Raw genomic sequence first — 18135 nt, 5'->3', positions numbered from 1 at the left:
GGCCCCCGGGGCCCCCCCCCCCCCCCCCCCGCTGCTAAGTCTGTGGTGGGTGCTCAGTCCTCCCCCACTGGTTTAGGAGTGCTTATGCAGCGATGGCTCTGCCAGCCAGGTCCCTGGCTGTCCCTCCTCCATCCCTCACTGTGACCTCCTGCTCCTTCCTTTGGGTCTCGGCAGCTCCAGAGGACTTCCACGTTACCTACGCTGCATCTATGACTTTGATTGTTGTTATGACTGTAAGAAATATTTTAGAAAGGTTCACCTTCAAAAATGCCTTGAGTCAGTATCAGTCCAGATGAATACTGGGCCCCTGCTAATGCCTGCGAGTCCGGCGACCCCCACCCAAACTAGAAGTTTAGAGTAGAGAACCACTAACAGGCAAGCTTGCCTGACACTCTGCATGGGCCTGAAATCTTGAAAATAAACAGGACGTAAAACATAGAGAGAAACCGACACACGGTGTTTGTTGAGAAACAGACAAACGTAATAGATGATGTGCAAGATCGAACCCCCATTACTCAGCCAGTGAGGAAATGAGGCGGGTTCTGTGTTCAAGGTCATACAAGCCTTTGCACTCATGCCATGTTCCCACTACTGTATCTGGGTTGGCATTCGACTTTGCAAGGTTATAAAATAAGTGACCTCTCTGCTCCTCTGAGTCTCCTGTGCTTGTTGGGTCCTCCCTCTCCACCGTGACCAAATTCCTGGACCTATTTTGACTCATGGCTTGAGAGTACATCATGGCGGGGAATGGTGTGGTGGCATAAACAGCCTGGGCTCTGGTGACAGAGCAGGAGGCTGCTGGCTCACATCTGGAAGGACCTGGAGACAGCAGACAGGAAGCAGAGCCTGCCCCCAGTGACCCACTTCCTCCAGCGAGGCTCTGCCTCCCCAAAGTTCCACAACTTCCCAAAACACCAGCTGGGGACTAAGTGTTCAAACACTTGTGAATTCTGGGACATTTAAACCACAAGTAGGTAGATGGTTTTCTGACCACCAACATTCACCTGAAATCCATGTTCACAGCCACTCTGCCTACTGACATAAGCCAGATATGTCACCAAGACCTCAAACCTGCCACTCCCCCGACTAAATTTTCCATTTCCCAGCGACAGGAGCCTTGCTGTGGCCTCTTCCCTGTTGGCCTCTGGATCTATTCACAACCCGGCAGCCTGTGGTCCTGTGAAAACCCAAGTCCGATCTACCACTCCAGTGTTACATTAGAAGCTGAAGAGCTCCCTCCTGCACCTGTCGACCCTGATTGTGCTGTTCGATTGTCTCCAACTGTGATGGCTCAATTGGGGTCTTCTCTGGGCTAAGCCTCACCCACATGCATCTGTGGGGTGACTCTGATGAGATCAGTGTTTTCACTGAGTGAAACAGGGGACCCTGACTCTGTGGATACCTGTGTGCCTTCCACTGAGGCAAGGCAGGGAGATCGCCTCTACCCACTGTCTCTGGACTCCCACTTTAGATCCAGCTTGGACTAGACCTCAGATCTTTGCCTCTGCAATACTTAATATAGATTATCCACTTGACAGGATCTAGAGTCATGCAGTAGACAAGTGTCTGGGCATGTCTGTGAGGGAGTTTCTAGATTGGGTTAAGGGAGGTGGGACGAGCCACCCTAGCTGTGGGCCACACCGTAATGGCCTGTAGTCTCAGACTGTGAGTCGGAATAACCAACTCACTCCTTTCCTTCCTTCCTTCCTTCCTTCCTTCCTTCCTTCCTTCCTTCCTTCCTTCCTTCCTTCCTTCCTTCCTTCCCTCCCCCCTCCCTCCCTCCCTCTTTCAGCTGCTTCAGTCAGGCAGGAATTTTGTCACAACAACAAAAGAAGTAACTCTCAATGCCTTTGATCAGAACCTTAGATGGCTCAGTCACCTCAGTAGGACCTGCTGGCACACAGACAGCAGACCCTTCTTCCCTCCAGCTTGAACTGAAGGTCCTCAGGGCTGTGATGGTGCCCGGTGCTCAGCAGCCACCAGTTAAACTGAGTGGACCAAACAAACAGAGAGGGCCAGACCCAGGAGATAGTGCTTAGTGCTCCCTAGCTTTATCAGAAAGCCGTCAAGAAATAGCTGCCTCTCCAGGAAAACAGAAATTACTCAAAGATCCAGGAAGGAGACTCTCAACAGACCGGTTGCCAGGAAGACAGACCATCAAATGGCAAACGTGTCTAAATTAGGAGAAAGACAGATCAGAGCCCAGACCGTAGGAGAGTCGTGCTCCTTCTAGTTCCTTCCCCCGTCACACCGGAGAGGGCATGCACCTTGTGTGCTAGGCTTATGGGGGCTGTCTGTGGCAGGTGCATGGGTAGACAGATATCCATGGGACAGACACCTGTGCTCTGACCCAGCGATGCCACTCAGTCCCTCCAGCCTTACCCACAGGGGGAGAAGAGATTCCACAAGCAAGCAGGAGTCACAGCTGAAGGCTACGCCAGCTCAGAGACACTGACTTCCACATATAGGAAACTGACACCCAGAGTGGCCGGCTGCTGACTGCCCAGGCCCAGACCCCGGCCTCAGCCTCCTTGGTTCTGCCCTTTCCTCCCCATCACCAGGCACAATGGGATCATGGGAGTAAGTCACACACCAGCACTGACCTCCAGGGCTCCAAGCTGGGGGCAGTCACACCAGAACCCCAAACAGGAGCAGGAAGCCCTTACTGCCTATGGCAATCCTAAAGATCTTTGCCCTGGGGATCCTGGCCTGCCAGGGGTCATGGAAGGCTCCTTGGGGAGTCTGCTGGGCTGACACTACGGTGTCCCAGAGCAGACAGTGCAAGGGAGAAGGGGGACAGCTGGGCTGAGGCCATCTGGGGGGTTGCTCACAGAAGGCCTGGCAGGAGAGATAACAGCCTCTGCAGACCTCATTGCCAGGAGAAGGTGCTTGGATTCATTCCAAGACCCTCGGGAGCCAAAGCCAAGATCCCTGCTGCTCCTAGAAAAGGTGCTAGGCGGTGCGAGCTTGCAAGCGGGGCCTGCTCCAGGCCCTGTGCTGTTGAGCTCTGTTCTCAGCTGACCTGCTGCAAACAGAAGCCATATCCCAGATTCAGTGGGAAGAACTCAGGCTCAGAGGGGCCCTGAGAGGGTAAAGCAGCTTGCCCAGGGTCAGTTTCCAGTCAGCGTTGGGACTTGGAGTCCAGCCACTGGGCCATACCGCCTCCTGACTGCACAGTGGCCCTGGTGACGGGTGCTGAGCCTGGCATTGGGAGTGCAGAGGGAGGAGCATGCAGCTGGCAGGCAGGGTGGGCTGGTGTCTGCAGTCTGGCTGAGAGGAAACAGAGCACCTGGCAATTTGAATAACGGTGAAAGGTTCCAGAATGCTGCAGGAGTCTGGAACAATAAAAGCAGCTAGTGAGGAGCTTGCGGAAGGCTGCCGCCTAATTGCCAGGTGAACTGTGGGCCAGACGCTTGCGATGACAACAGCTCACAGCCACTTAGTGCTGGCTGGATGCTGGGCTCCAGGCAGGAGCTGTGACACATTTCCTGGGAGGTTGTCGAGGTAACCCCACAGGTGGGGCGGCATTAAGGACATTTTACAAAGGAGCAGATGGCAGGGATACCGGGAGACCCTCAGGGGCCAGACACAGTACCAGGGTGCAGAGGCAGCCTGGGCAGCAGGCGTGGGCCCAGCAACTGGCAGATCTCTACAGGAGGAGGTACCAAGGGATGGAAGTGCACAAGTAAGTGATGTGAAATTGTCCTGAGTCCCCGTACAAGTGGCCTCTGAGGAGCTGAGCGTGCCAAGCCCCTGCCGTCATTACTCTGGCTGGCAGGGGAGCTGGGGGCTTGAGTACATGCCTGCCCTGTCTGCCTGGGTATGCTTGAATAGACAGTTAGGGTCCCCAAAGAGGTCCCCTGTCCCAGATTATGCTCAGGGCCTAACAGGCTTATCCTGGCACAACCAAGGATCTTAGACACCACAGAAACAGAGGTCACAGACCTGCTGCAGGTAGGGTCACGGGCCTAGGAATGTAGGCACCTGGAGAGGCTGGAAAGGATGAAGTGGGTCCCTCAGCAGCCTCTGGAAGGACATTTTCACCTTGGTGTCGGGTGTCAGAACATGCAGTTCCCAAGAGAAACATTTGCCAGAGGCCCTGGAGGGGCGTGCTCAGCAACCTGACTTGTAAAGGCCCCAAGGTGGAAGAAAGACAAACATTTTTGTCTGGTGATGGAGAGACACATTGTGACACATCCACACAATGGAATATTACACAGACTTGGATAAGAACAAGCCTAGATCCACACAATGACCAGGTGAATCTTTGGTTAAACAAGGCAGTCCCTTAAGAACTCAGGCACCAGCGAGACAAATTCAGCTGCTTGGGGACAGAAAAGCAGCACTGGGTTTGAAATACAGCAAGTCCTACAAGTTAGGTGAACAGGCTTTCTGCACAGCGACTGCTGCATGGCAGGGTCTTAGCCAGCAGGGTACTGTTCTTATATCATGGTGGGGACTCTAAGATCTCATGTAGTAATGTTGAACCATCTTAGTTTGTGCAAAGTCACCCTGTGGTGCTTGCAGGATAAAATCACCTAAGGACATGGTTTTCAGAGCCCAGCTGATCTGTTCACCACACAGACCCTGCCTGACCTCAGGGTAGAAAGTGTTGGGTACTGCAATGGCTGTACCTATACCTCCTGGTATGCAGTTTGCTAGAGCCCTCTCCATACGCGGTTCCAGAAGGAGTGGGTGAAGCTGGACTCATCGCCTTTACCTCCCACTCCAGTATGCTGAGCCTGGAGGGTAAAATAAATCCCTATGTCTAGCAGTGACTTTACTAACATCTGTAAAGGCCTCACTTGAGCTCCATGCCCAGGCGAGGGTAGGTCGGAGGCTCTGACTTCCCCACTTCACAGAAGAGCATGAAACTCAGGGGATGGGAGGAGCCAAGTGCTGATTGACAGACACTCCACCAATCACAGTGATTGAACCTGGACCTAGCAGCATCCTTGCTCAGGAGCCCCTGAGGATGGTCCCCACTGAGCCTCTAGCTCCTAAGGAATGGACAGACAGATGGGGCAGGCATAGCTTCCCAACTGGGTCCCAGAAAGCTGTGGCTCAACCCTTATCCTCCTGTTTCCTTGGAGGCTCAGCTGGCGTGCACTGTCCCATGGAGAAGTCACCTCAGGTCACTGAAGCTTGGACATGGGTCTTCTGCCACTGAGCTTCAAGCCCCCCACCATCCCAATGCTGTGCTCAGCTTTGTGAGGGACCCTGCATCAGCCAGTCCCCACCTCCAGCCACGCCAGAGCTCTGACTCCTCGAAGAGGGACAGGAGGGTTTCTACCAACTGAGAAGGATTCTTTGTTACACAGCAACTGCTGGTTCACACAAGAGCTCGGGGCAGAACTAGAGACACTGGAGCAGAAAGATCTTGAGGATCCTCAACCGGACTCCCCTCTACGACAGTCTTGGAGAGGGAGGTCTGGTCTCAGTTTGCGTAACCAAGTTTTCTATCTACCAGGCAAAGTAAGTGGGCTGTGAGGGGGGCATCCTCGTCAACATGGAAGCACTCTGTTCTAGCTTCTTTTCAATTGCTGTGACAAAACACTCTGACCACTACCAACTTGGGGAGGAAAGGGTTTATTTGTCTTACATCTGCCAGGTCACAGTTCATCAGGGAGCCCAAGGTAGGAACTCAGGGCAGGAACCTGGAGGCAGGAGCTGGAGCACAGGCCATGGAGGAACGCTGCTTACTAGCTTGCTCCTCTGGCCCCTGCTCAGTCTGTTTTCTTATACAACACAGGCCCACCTGCCCAGGGGCAGCACCGCCTGCAGCGGGCTGGGCCCTCCCACATCACTCATCAAGAAGATGCCCTTCAGACATGGCCACAGGCCAGTCCAATAGAGACAATTCCCCAATTGAGGCTCCCTCTACCCCACGTGCGTCAAGTTGATACTAAAGCTATCTAGCACGTCCCCTGTGTGTCCACCCCCACAGCTGCTGGCTTGGTTCTGGGTTCCTTGGCTCCAGTGTCCTACAGTTCCAGAGCCCCTTGGCTTTAGAATCTTGACTACTGGGTCTCTGAGCTCTGGGGTCTCTGATCAGCTCTGGGGTCTCTGATCAGCTTTGGGGTCTTTGAGCAGCTCTAGGGTCTCTGATCAGCTCTGGGGTCTCTGAGCAGCTCTAGGGTCTCTGAGCAGCTCTGGGGTCTATCAGCTCTGGGCTATCTTGACTTTGGAATCTCTCAGCTCCAGATTCTCTCGGATCTAGGGTCCCTTAACTCCAAGAACCCTTGGCTCTGGGATCTCTTAGCTCCAGGATCCTTTGGCTCTGGGGTCCTTTCACTCTAGGACCCCTCAGCTCTGCTCTGTCCTGCAAGTTTACCTCTGCATCTAGCCTCTCTCTCCATAATGACTTTGCGTTCCTTCTGTGATCCAAGTGAGTTCTGGACTGTCAGCACCGATGCCAGTTGGCCGCTCACAGCACAGATCTGGCCCTAGCCAACCCTCAGGACGAGTTGTCTTAGCCCTTCCCTCGGCTGTGCTCACCTTGTCCCATAAGCCTCCTTGGCTCATCTGCTCAATGGGGATTCACATTAGTGTGATGTCTTACTGTAAGAGCCTTTCAAAAAGAGGGCAGTAATGATCTTTCAAAACCAGTAGCCTCAAGGGGTCACGAGTCAGCTGCCACCTGTTCCCAGAGCAAGGAGACGTGCAGGTCCACGTCCAGCCACCTTGAAGTACCAGTTCCCCGCTGGTTCCCCCACAGGCTCCTGAGGGGAGTGAGGTGAGAGGAGAGCCTGTCGGCTAGCACTCCAGTACAGGGTCTCCATGGGTCACCCAGCAGGACAGACACCAGCTGTGGCTGCAGAGAGATGAGCAATGGAGGGTGTGGTGCAGGAGGGGGACTTTGCTTTGCATGCACGAGAGTGACTCGGGGACAGGGAGATCTCTGGGGACTGCACTCCTGACATCTCATTGGCTGTTTGGGCTTGGATGTGCCCATGACCTTTCATAGCCCAGCTCCACACTGAGAGGCCGGTGGAGTAGAGTGGCCTGGCCCCCTGTCCACCCTCAGTCTGGCTCCCTTTCACTCCTTCCCTGGGTCTCCAGGAGAAACGGGAGATGTCACAGTGAAGATTCTGCTTGCAGAGAGCTTCTAGTTACTCTGTGTGTCACAAGGATGTGCCTCAGTTGGTAGATGCTTGCCTAGCATGCAGGAAGCCATAGAGGTGACCCCCAGCACCACATAAAATGGGTGATGGTGCACACCTATAATCCCAGCTCTCTGGAAGTGGAGGCAGGAAGATCAGAGGTTCAAGGCCAGCCTCAGCTACACACTGAGGTTGAGCTACTTGAGACTCTGTGTCAAAACAAAGAACTTAAGGTGAAGCCCTGTTCTTTCCTTTAGAAGGAAACTGACATCTGAGGACCTGGGCACTGGCCAGCAGGGATGGGGGTGTCCTCTGTTAGGGTTACAGCCAGAGAGGACTGGTCACATGTCTCTATAGTGCAGGGTAGCAGGCTTGGACTGGGCTGCGGGGAGCTGCCTGGGCTCTGGGCTCCTCTTAATGCTAGCCCTGTGTGTTGCCCTCATTCCTGTCCCCTCCCCTCTTGGCTCCGGCCTTTTAATATACACATCCTGGAGGTTAATTTTTAATGCCTCACTGGTGAATGATTGATGTCACTGCTTTAACAGGAAACCTATCTTCTACATCTGCCACCGCCCAGCGCCCTCCTTCCTTTAGAAGGCTCTAACTGGAACTCCCACCTCCCATCACCAGAATAAAGTTGCCTGAGCCTCCCTCAGCATCTCCATTAGCTGGGGGACGGTCAGGAGGTTGTAGGAAGTGCGGCGGCCTCCTCTGCTGCACACAAAGGAGGGTCACGGCCGCACAAGGTTAAGCAGCACGGAGGGGTGAGGGTGGAACAGGGTGCGCACTACAGCCCTGCTGTGGCCCTGGGACCCCAGAGGACCCAGACAGGCCCTGCCGTCTCTCTGTGCAGGGTGCAGACCAAGTAACTAGAGCTCTGACAGCAGTGGGCACAGGGACAGGGTCCTCATGGGAGGGAGGGAGGGAGACCCTTTAAAGGACAGTGGTTCTGAGGATGAATAGGAGTCTGCTGAGGGCTGGGAGCCCTACTCAGTACTGGGATCTGATCTGTCTGCGTCTTCAGCTCTGGTCTGCAGCTCTGTCTTGGGTCCATGTCTTGTGACTCCTGTAAATGCCATCTCCTGCTGGGGGGTCACTCCTTGTCACACTGGACCCTCATTCTGGACTCCTTGTGCTCCCTCTAGACTGGGGAGGACTGGGTCCTATTTCTGCTTGTCCTGTCTGCTTGCTGCTCCCCAGTCTATGGGTCACGCAGACCCTGGGGAGGACTGGGTCCTGTTTCTGCTTGCTGCATCCCAGTCTGTGGGTTACCCAGACCCAATTCAGGCTTTCCTTGTGCCCTGGCACAGGCTAGGCTGTGGGGACCAATCCTAGCACAGTACATGAGCAGGTACTCCCTTGTACTGTGCACACACACATACTGTGTCACACAGACCCCATACAGCACACCCAGCTGCCCATACACACACATGCACACACATACACACATACCCTACTCCTGTATATCATTCACAGACCCCACACAGCACACCCAGCTGCCCATACACACACATACACACACATACACACATACCCTACTCCTGTATATCATTCACAGACCCCACACAGCACACCCAGCTGCCCATACACACACATACACTCACAGACTCACACACGTACACACACATCCTGTGTATCATACACAGACCCCACCCAGCACACCCAGCTATACACACATGCACACACACTCAGACTCACACACATACACAGACATACACACCCTGTGTCTCATGCAGAGCCCACACAGCACACCCAGCTGTACACACACATACTATATATATACATACACACACACAGCACACACAGTTGCCCATACACATGCACACCCACACCTCCCCACTAAATCCAGTTGCCCATACACACACACTCACACGCACGCACGCACGCACGCACGCACACACACACACACACACACACACACACACCATCCCTTGCCCATGCCCCTTGCCACCAGAACAGCCAGGGACAAGCTGTCTCTCATGGGTGGTGGCCTGTCCAGCATTCCTTCTGAGCCACCTTGCCTGCTGGACACACATCTGATTCTTGGGGACCTCACACCTCCCATTCACCTGTGACCCATCCCAGCCAATCAGGATTCTTCCCACCCCTCCACTCTCTTCTGGAGCCCAGAGTCCCTGCTATCAGTACAGTGATGACCCACCATGCCATGCCCACAGCCTTGCGGTGGGGGTACCCCACATGCTGGAGTCACTAAGGAACCTGCTGTTCCCCCCCCGAGTCCTGCCCACAGCCCTTTCCCGGTCCTGTCAACTCCAGAAGAGTTCTTGTAGCCTGGAACACAGCCCACTGTGGTGCCTCTGCCACCCCCCACCCGACCCCTCAGCGTTCTTAGACTAATGGACTGATCTTCTGTCTCTGGACAACATGAAAGAGTCCTGCCCCACCCCCAACTCAGGAACCTGCTGTTCCCCCCCCGAGTCCTGCCCACAGCCCTTTCCCGGTCCTGTCAACTCCAGAAGAGTTCTTGTAGCCTGGAACACAGCCCACTGTGGTGCCTCTGCCACCCCCCACCCGACCCCTCAGCGTTCTTAGACTAATGGACTGATCTTCTGTCTCTGGGCACCATGAAAGAGTCCTGCCCCACCCCCAACTCCTGCCGTCAGCACGGAGAAACACACCATCACCATCGATTGACTAATGGCTTTTGGGAAGACGGAGTGACAGCACACCATTAAACGTGTGCATCGATCAGAATGCATCTGGATTTGAGCCCTGTGAGGTGACATGATGTGCCCTTGGAAACACATGCAAGTGGCCACAGTATGCTCGGGGGCCACAGTGGTTACAGGAAGGAGAGTCGGAGCTGGGACTCTGGGTGAGATGCCAACTAGCTCTCCCTATGCCTGCTGACTCCATCTTGTGAAATAAAGCCTTTGTTAGGGGAGCCTGGCTCCCACACTGTGGCATGCTGGGCAGGGTCTACCCAGAGAGGCCATTAGGCAGCTTGGGCCAGGAGGTCTCAGTTGGGGAGGGGGAAGAGGTAGGAGTGAGGCCTGCCCAGCTGTTAACCAGCAACCATGGGGCCCTGGACTTTGAAGGAGGCTCCTACCTTCATGAGACTCCAGGGAAGTGTCTTTAGTTCTCATCTGGCCTGGGGAAGAGGGGATTGGGAAGGGGGACTGGAAGTTGGTGGCAACTCAAGGAGGTGCTGGGGCTGTGATGCTGCAGACACAGGGTTCTCTGTTCACCCCCACAGGGAAGTCACAGGCTGAGGGGCAGGTGAGGCCTTCTGAGGTACAACATTCCAAAGTTGGAGTCCCACCCTCGATGACAGGAGGAGCTGGTAAGTGTTAAACACCCTGCCCTTGAGGAGGGGGGCAGTGTTACCCAAGTCACAGCAGGCAGCAGGATCTTCCCCTATTGACTGGGGTGCTCACAGTGCAGGATCCCCCCATCCTGGCTCGGGGAACATGCACTGCTTCCAGGCAAACACCCCTGCTCGCTGTCATCAAATGCAGCGGGGAGGCTGGCTAGTTTGTCCTGCAGATGTCCCTGAGGCAGATACAACTGACACACACATTCCCAACCCCAGGAGCCAATGCAGAATCATGAGAAGTGCTGCGTCCTGAAGGCTACAACCGCTGTGTCTATTACAACGCATTTAATCATCAGTGTATATAGTTTAACTTTTAGCCTTTGAACAAGAGGCTCTGAGCCCACTCTCGTCCTGGCAGTGTTGGGCGCACGGCAGGGAGCCACTATGTGTCAGACACGACTAGGGAAAACTAAGTGCCTAGCCCAAGACATGTTCCTTAGGGTAAGTCTGAGTTTTCTAGAAAGGCAACTTGATTTCAAGTCAATTACAGTACTGAGTAAACGGTGAGGGAGGTGGAGAGGGTGTGAAGGAACTGGGGTTTGAGAAACGAACGCTGCCTTAAGGAAGACAGATAACGGTCTTGGAGCACAGTGAAAAACAAAAAAAGACAGGAGGCTTGTGAGAGAAAAGATGGAATGAATTCATAATGACACCAGGGCCGCAGTTGGAGATGGTACCCCAGAGATGCAGAGCAAGTCCAGCTCCGCAAAAGGCATTACCTCTGGCTCAGGACCTTCCCCACCTGGAATCCCTCCAGAGGAAACAGCTCACTTCAGGGAGAGGCCGGAGCCTCTCAAGGAGTTGGTTATGCCCCCGTGTTTCCCACACCCTACCACTGTTACTGTTATTTGTCACAGCAAAGCAAAAAAAGGTGTGAGCTATCTTAAATGTCGTGCTGCGGGACGACGCTAACTTAATGCCAGCTCGTGGGATTTGCGCTGCTGACTGGCTGCTAAAACGATGTTTAGAGAGATTAAGGAGAGTCACACGATAATGGCCAATTTACTGTGAATAAAGTGGGAATGCAAAATCCCACATGTGCACCATTTATATGAGGGCAAAAACAAAACAGCAGGTGTGTGGGACCAGGTGGCTCTGCGTGCTCTCCCTCCTAGAGTAAGTAAAAGTAACACAACAATAGTGATGATACTCCTGATCACTAGGGCAACTGTCACACAAGGAGTTTAAGAGGTGAGCTGGCTAGCACCCATTTAACAGGTGGGAACACAGAGGTGCCAAGACGCTAAATGATTGACCTGACGTTCTGCACTGTTTGGAGGAGCCGGGATCTGAACCCAGCTCTGAGTCCAAGGCAGTAGCTCTGAGTCTAAGGCAGTAGCTCTCAGCCCTGCAAATTTTCTTAAGTCCAAATATGAGATGTGGGGATGAGGCTAGAAACAAGCTTGGGTGCTGTGTGGCTGCACTGCCCTGGCGTCCATGGCAGGGGGAAAGGACTTGCTGGGTAGGAAGCCAGAAGGACAGGAGGGCAGATGAAGGGCAGGTGGATTGATTGGCAGGTGGATGGGAAGATGGGTAGGTGGGTGGATGGACAGGTGGATGGATGGACAGGTGAATGGGTGGGTGGGTAGATGGGCAGGTAGGTGGATGGACAGGTGGATAGATGGGCAGGTGGATTGGCAGGTGGATGGACAGGTGGATGGGCAGGTGGATGGATGGACAGGTGAATGGGTGGGTGGGTGGATGGGCAGGTGAATGGGTGGATGGGTGGATGGGCAGGTGGTTGGCGGGTGGGTTGATGGGCAGTTGGCGGGATGGCTGGAGGGGAGCCAGGTAGACAGGTGGGAGGGTGTGCAGGGAGATGAACCGATTAAGTAGGTGGCTAGATGGATGAGTGGGCAGGTGGGTAGAGGTACGGGCAGGTGGGCATGTGGACTGGCTACCTCTGCTGTGACCTTAAGGGTTGTAAACAACCCCTGGTGCTGGTACAGGAGAAAGGACAAAGTCCCTGAACCCCCGAAGTCCTCGGAACAAGCTCCCTTCAGCCCCACCTGGAGGCTCTCAAGGGGCCAGGCCAGGAGGAGCCCAGCTAGGTTCAGTCCACTGCTGCCTGCAAGTCTAAGAGGGTTCCTCATGGGGTTATCTGGGGTGCTAGGCCTCCGTGCTTCAGGAGCCCCTCCAGGGATAGGCGAGGCCCACTTAGGGAACCCACAAGCACCAGCTGGCGACACACCAGCCTGGGCCAGTGCTTTCCAAGCATCAGGTCCAGGAGTGGGACCACACAGCAGGAAAGGAAAGGCAGGACTCATTCCCAGGACTCTGGCCTCACCGGCATGAGCTGGAATTCTAGCTCAGCTGCTTAGCTGCTCCCGTAGGCCACCTTAGCTCTCTCTGGACCTCAGTTTCTCATCTGCAAGATGGGGCTTAGGACACCTGCACTGCAGGGCTGTTAAGATTCAGTCACTCCATTTACTGTAGCCACGTAGCTCTGTAGCCTCGTCAGCAGGAACTCCCATCATGCACCGCATGGTGGTTCATGAGGGTTCACTGACCCTCAGCAGGAGAGCCTGTCACATCAGCCTGAGAAATGCCGGAAATTCACTCAACACGTGTTTACTGAGCACCTACCACGAGCCAGGTACTGTTCTTGGTGCTGGGGCTCCACTGAGTCCAGCTCTCCTGGGGTTCCCTACCAGTGCGACAGACAGTCACACCAAATGGACCAGACACGGTACCAGGCATGGTAAACACACTGAAAGAACCAAAAGAAGGTGAAGAGACTAGAGAATGGGGTGTGTAAGGGGTGAAGGGGAGGTGGGGAGGACCATGGTTGCTGCTATTTCACAAGCCATGACATGGGGCAGACACCTGGTGGAAGGGAGTGAGTCCTGCAGGTCACTGACGGGGGGGGCATTGTTCAGGTTGGGAGCAGACAGCCAGGGAGGCGATGTGCTGGGTGAGCGGGGGTCCAGGGGTAGGGGGCCTTGATCCCATCAGCAGTGAGGGACAAAGGACAGGATAGGAAGGGAGGGAGGAGACTCTCGCCCTATCTGGGTGAGAAGGTAGACAGGGACGGGAGTCACAGCTGGCTAAGAGTTCTTCCATGATGGCCCGAGTCAAACTGCCTGGGCTCAAATGACCCAGGGCCAGTCACCTAACTGCTCTGTGCCTGCTTTCTTGTCTATAGAATAGAGATCTGTGATCTAAGTTGCTGGTGTTGGATGCCAGGAAACAGTCCCTCCTGTAGGATAGGGGAGTCTCATGACACTTAAAGGTGCAGGACTCTGAGGCCCTCCCTAGGTTATATAGGAGTATACAGTTGCTGGGGAGGAGACTTGAGCAGAGTTGCCTGCAGGATACACAGGAGCCCCAGTGAACTTTCATGCTGGGGGCAGGTTTTGGGGGATGCAGTTGCCCAAGTCACCCGTGCAGCAATGTGGATCTGGGTGGGGTAGCAGTCAGCCATATGCATGATGCTGTGGAGACAGAGCGCAGGCCTCGGTTTGAAGATCGTGCCCACTGACTAGATGCCCAATGTCTGTGCCCTGTGGAGTCTGCAGGGGGTCGTGCACTGGGGCAGAGCAGGGACAGAAGGATCTATGTGTCTGCAGTCCTACTGTGTGCATTGCTTCACTTATCACTGTCATCACCTGGGAAGGTGCTGAGAATCAGAGAGGGTCAGCAATTCATCTGGGGATACACAGCAGGGGAAGTGGTGGGCCTGGGCCGTCCTGTCACCCTCCCTTGAAGTACTCCGTGGTTTTCAGCAAAGCTGCATGAACTAGGGAGAAACAGCATGTTTGAAGGAATAGTATACCTCACAGACCCCTTGTAACCCCACCCTGGAAATGAGCCTCAACAGGGACTTCATCCCAATCAACAGACAAGCAAACAGGCCCAGACAGGGTTAGCGACCTGTCCAAGGCTGCACAGGAAGCCAAGCCCAATTCCTGTCCTTGCTCAGGCCACAGTGGGGACAAGTCAGGCCTGGAGGGACAACCCGACTTTCTGACCCATCTGGGACCCCCCAACACTGCTCAGAACCTTCAGGACGGTCCTGGCTCCCTAAGTGTCCCACATCATCCAAGCTCCCTGGTCTACTGATTCTCAGGGTCTGACTGAGGGACTGCAGACTGATCCCCACCTCCATCCTGCAGAGACTGCCCCCCAGGCCTGTGTCCTGCGGACAATGCCCCTCAGGCCTGTGTTCTTCAAGACTGACCCCGCTGCCAGGCCTCTGCCGTGCAATGAGGCTAGTGGATGGGGTCCCCACAGCTGGCCCCCACCCCTGGGCCCTGCGATCTAGGTGGAGTCCCACAGGGCTCAGTGTGGCAGAGGGAACAGTGAAGGGGCTCCCAGCTCTAAGTCCCTGTGGCTCTGCCCTATAGACTCCCACAGGCAACCTTGAACCTCCTGGGGCCTGGGATAAATGTCCCAATTCACCGCATACCTAAGGACCCCAGAAACTACAAACCTAAGGCTCCAGGGCATCCCAGTGCTCTCTACAGTTTGAGAAGCACAGACCTTACCCGTGGGGCCAAGAGACTTTTCCTGGTGCTCTGACAGACTAGGAGGGATGGGCCTGGATAGGCGCCTCCTCCCCAGCAATTACCTCACTTGTAGTTTCATTCTGTTGCTGAGATACAATGCCGAGACCAAAGGCATCTTACAGGAGGAAAGAGTTCGTTTGGCCTCCACTTCCAGGTAGACCACTTCCATCACTGAGGGAAGATAGGACATGAACCAAAGCAGAAACTTGGTGCAAAAACCATGGTGGACACTGCCAGCAAGGCTGGTCAGGCTCACACCAGCTTTCCAACACACTTGCCTATGGAATGGTGCCGCCCACAGTAGACTGCATCAATGATAATCAAGACATACCTCGCAGACACACCCACAAGCCAATCTGATCCAAGCACTTCCACAACCAAGGCTTTCTGATCACATGACTCTAGGCTGTGTCAAGTTGCCATTTAAAGCCAATGAGGACAACCACTCAGGTTTGACTGGGCAGCCTCTGACCTTAGGGCAGATTTCGAAAGATGAGAAGTTCCCAGGGTGATTTGGAAGAAGAGCATTCTGGGAGAAATGTGTGCAAAGGTGGGGAGGTGCAGATGGGCAAGCTCTTGGGGAGGGGATTTGAGACCAAACCTGGAGTGGGGAGTGGGTGGGAGAGACCAGAGCTAAATGGGGAAGGAGGGGCTGGAGAGATGGCTCAGCAGTGGAGAGCACTGGCTGCTCTTGCAGAGGACCTGGGTTCAGTTCCCAGGACCCACATGGCGGCTAACAACCATCTGTAACACCAGTTTGCAGGGCTATGATGCCCTCTTCTGGCCTCCACAATCATTGCATGACATGAATACACTTATATACATGCAGAAGCGTTGCATGCACATAGTACACTTACTGCAGGCAAAACACTCATACACATAAAAATAGAAAAAAAAAAAAAAAAAGAAAAGAATGGATGGGAGAGACCAGAGCTGAAGGTGGTGCCAGAGGAGTGGGGTGGAGGGGCAAGGGGCTGATGGCTGAGAACCGGATGTGGGCCTGGAGACTGGCTTATATTCATGGACTTACTATGTGTGGTTGGACAAGTCACTTGCCCCTCTCCTGAACTTGGTCCTGGGATGGGGATGGGGGTGCGGGACACTGTTGGGTCTGAAAGTTAAGTGGTAAGCTTGGTCCCAGCGCCGTCCCTTAGGCTTGCTCATTGTAGAGTGGGGAGAACACAGTCCCGAAGCTTGAGGGAGAGGTCAGTGAATGGTGGGGACAGGGCCAGCCATGGAGGCTCTGGGACCTGGCTAGGAGATGAGGTCATCCCAGGATGAACCAGAAGGGAGGTGCAGACAGTGTGGATGGAGCTGGGTGGGGGGTTCCCAGGAGGGTGTCAGGCAGTTGGCAGCACATCCAGCTCTCATAGTTGAAATCATTCCCACTTCAAAGATGGGGAAACTGAGGCCCAGACACGTGGGTGTTGAGACCCAGACGTGGGCTTCTGGGCCGTGACTTGAATGGGCATTCAGGGGGCAGTGGGCCAAAGTCCAAGCTTTCACAGGCAAACCCGAGGGCAGGGACAACTGGGCTCCACAGTGGCCAGTCTCCCTCAGAGAGAGACAAGCTGAGCACACTCCTGCCACCGCCCCAGCCCATGCCCTCTACCCCATATTCTGACAGCATAACACAGAGCCTGGCACACAGTAGTCATACATGTGATGTTGGTGAAAATCCATGTGGGAAGAGACACCGAGACAGACATGGGTGAGCCAGGGACCAGAGGCAAGGACTCAGGACTTCCTGAGGCACCACAGACCTCCAGGCGGACAGACCCCCCAGCTGTGAGTGCAGGATGCTGACAGCCTGCATCATCCTCTTAGGAAACATGCAGGGACCTGGGAGCTATTTTGGTGTGACTCCCCAAAAGAGAGAGCAGAGGAGGCCCATCCCACCCCAAACTCAGTCATATTGGGATGTTTCCCAGATTTCTCAAACCATGGAGCTCACAGGAACTCCCACCAGACCTTCTTAACCTGTGGGTTCTGGGTACTCCGTGACACAGTCGGGGTGTCTGTGGCTAGAGACCCACATTTCAGGGTGCCCTCCCATTTGGCCCAGCAAACAGACTGCTCTTTCTTTGGATCTGTATCTTGCTGTCCGGGGGGGAGATGGTTCTTCATGCCCTTACCTCCCACCACAGGAACCAGTGCATGACCCACCCAAGAGACCGGCTTAGAGCAGGTGGCGCCTGTCCCCCAAGTGATGGACAGGCAGTTACCCTTCCATAAGCACAAGAGGCTTTAAGTGCATCTGATTAATTATTCACGCCGTTCATTATTGGAAAGGCCGCTGCCTTCAAGCTACTTTAGCAGCCACTATCCAGCTGCACTGCCCATCCTGGGAGATACAGCGAAGGTTCACTGCAAACCTACTACATGCTTTAATAGAACCCTCAGGGTAACCCAAAGAGGGGTATGCAGCCCCGGCTTCTCCCGGGGACTGGACGGTGTCGCGAGGCGTTGGCATGATGCCCTGAGGTTGTGGCACCGGGAAGTGGCAGAGTAGGGCAGGTGGTCAGTGGACTGCAAGCCCAGCGGCCCCTATGTGAAGCTCACCAACAGGAGGACTCGGGCCTTGCGGACTAGACTGTGAGTTGTGATGTCCAGGGATGCTGTGCTTGAGTCCCACCGCACCAGCCCAGGCCAGTGAAAAAGCGTGCCTGTCTCTCTCTTTAGGACTGGCCAGCCTCATCCCCAGCTCCGGGTGCTGCTGCCCAGGGCCAACCCCCCCATCTACCACACTGGAGCTGGGCAAAGACGAGGCTGAACTTGGCCAGCTCCAAATACTGCCCCACTTCCCTTGCCGGCTTCCTTCTCACCCTGCCTCCACCCACCACTGGACAGCCTAGCTGAGATACCTCCAGGTATATACAAGAAAGGAGGTAAGGATGGGTTTATTCTCTGACCTTAGGCTGAAAGAAAACTCTTACCCAGTTCAAGACAAACTTGTTTCCTTTGATCAGACCACCAAAATTTGAAAAGGAATTCAACTTCCTCCTTTCACCTTGGCAGCTAGGAAGCTCAAATGACAACCTGCCCTTTAGGCTTTCCTGCCTGGGCACACATATGCTGCCGTTGACGGCTTCAAGTCCTCCTCTGGAAACACTATGAACAGCAAAGTAGTCAAGTAGCCCTCGATCTGAACGCAGCAGCAGCAGCAGTAACAAAGCCATTTTCCAAA

General features: G+C 54.5%; 1 protein-coding gene across 1 annotated transcript in view; it reads right to left on the bottom strand.

Annotated features, from left to right (window-relative positions):
* Shisal1 (shisa like 1) overlaps positions 1-18135 on the bottom strand; it is a 42508-nt gene that overhangs the window by 9866 nt on the left and 14507 nt on the right. The window lies entirely within an intron of this gene.

The sequence above is a fragment of the Nannospalax galili genome, unplaced genomic scaffold (assembly GCF_000622305.1).
Source record: "Nannospalax galili isolate Female #2095 unplaced genomic scaffold, S.galili_v1.0 scaffold180, whole genome shotgun sequence".
Classification (NCBI taxonomy): domain Eukaryota; kingdom Metazoa; phylum Chordata; class Mammalia; order Rodentia; family Spalacidae; genus Nannospalax; species Nannospalax galili.
The sequence above is the reverse complement of the archived record's forward strand: the minus strand, read 5'-3'. Positions and strand labels throughout refer to the sequence as shown.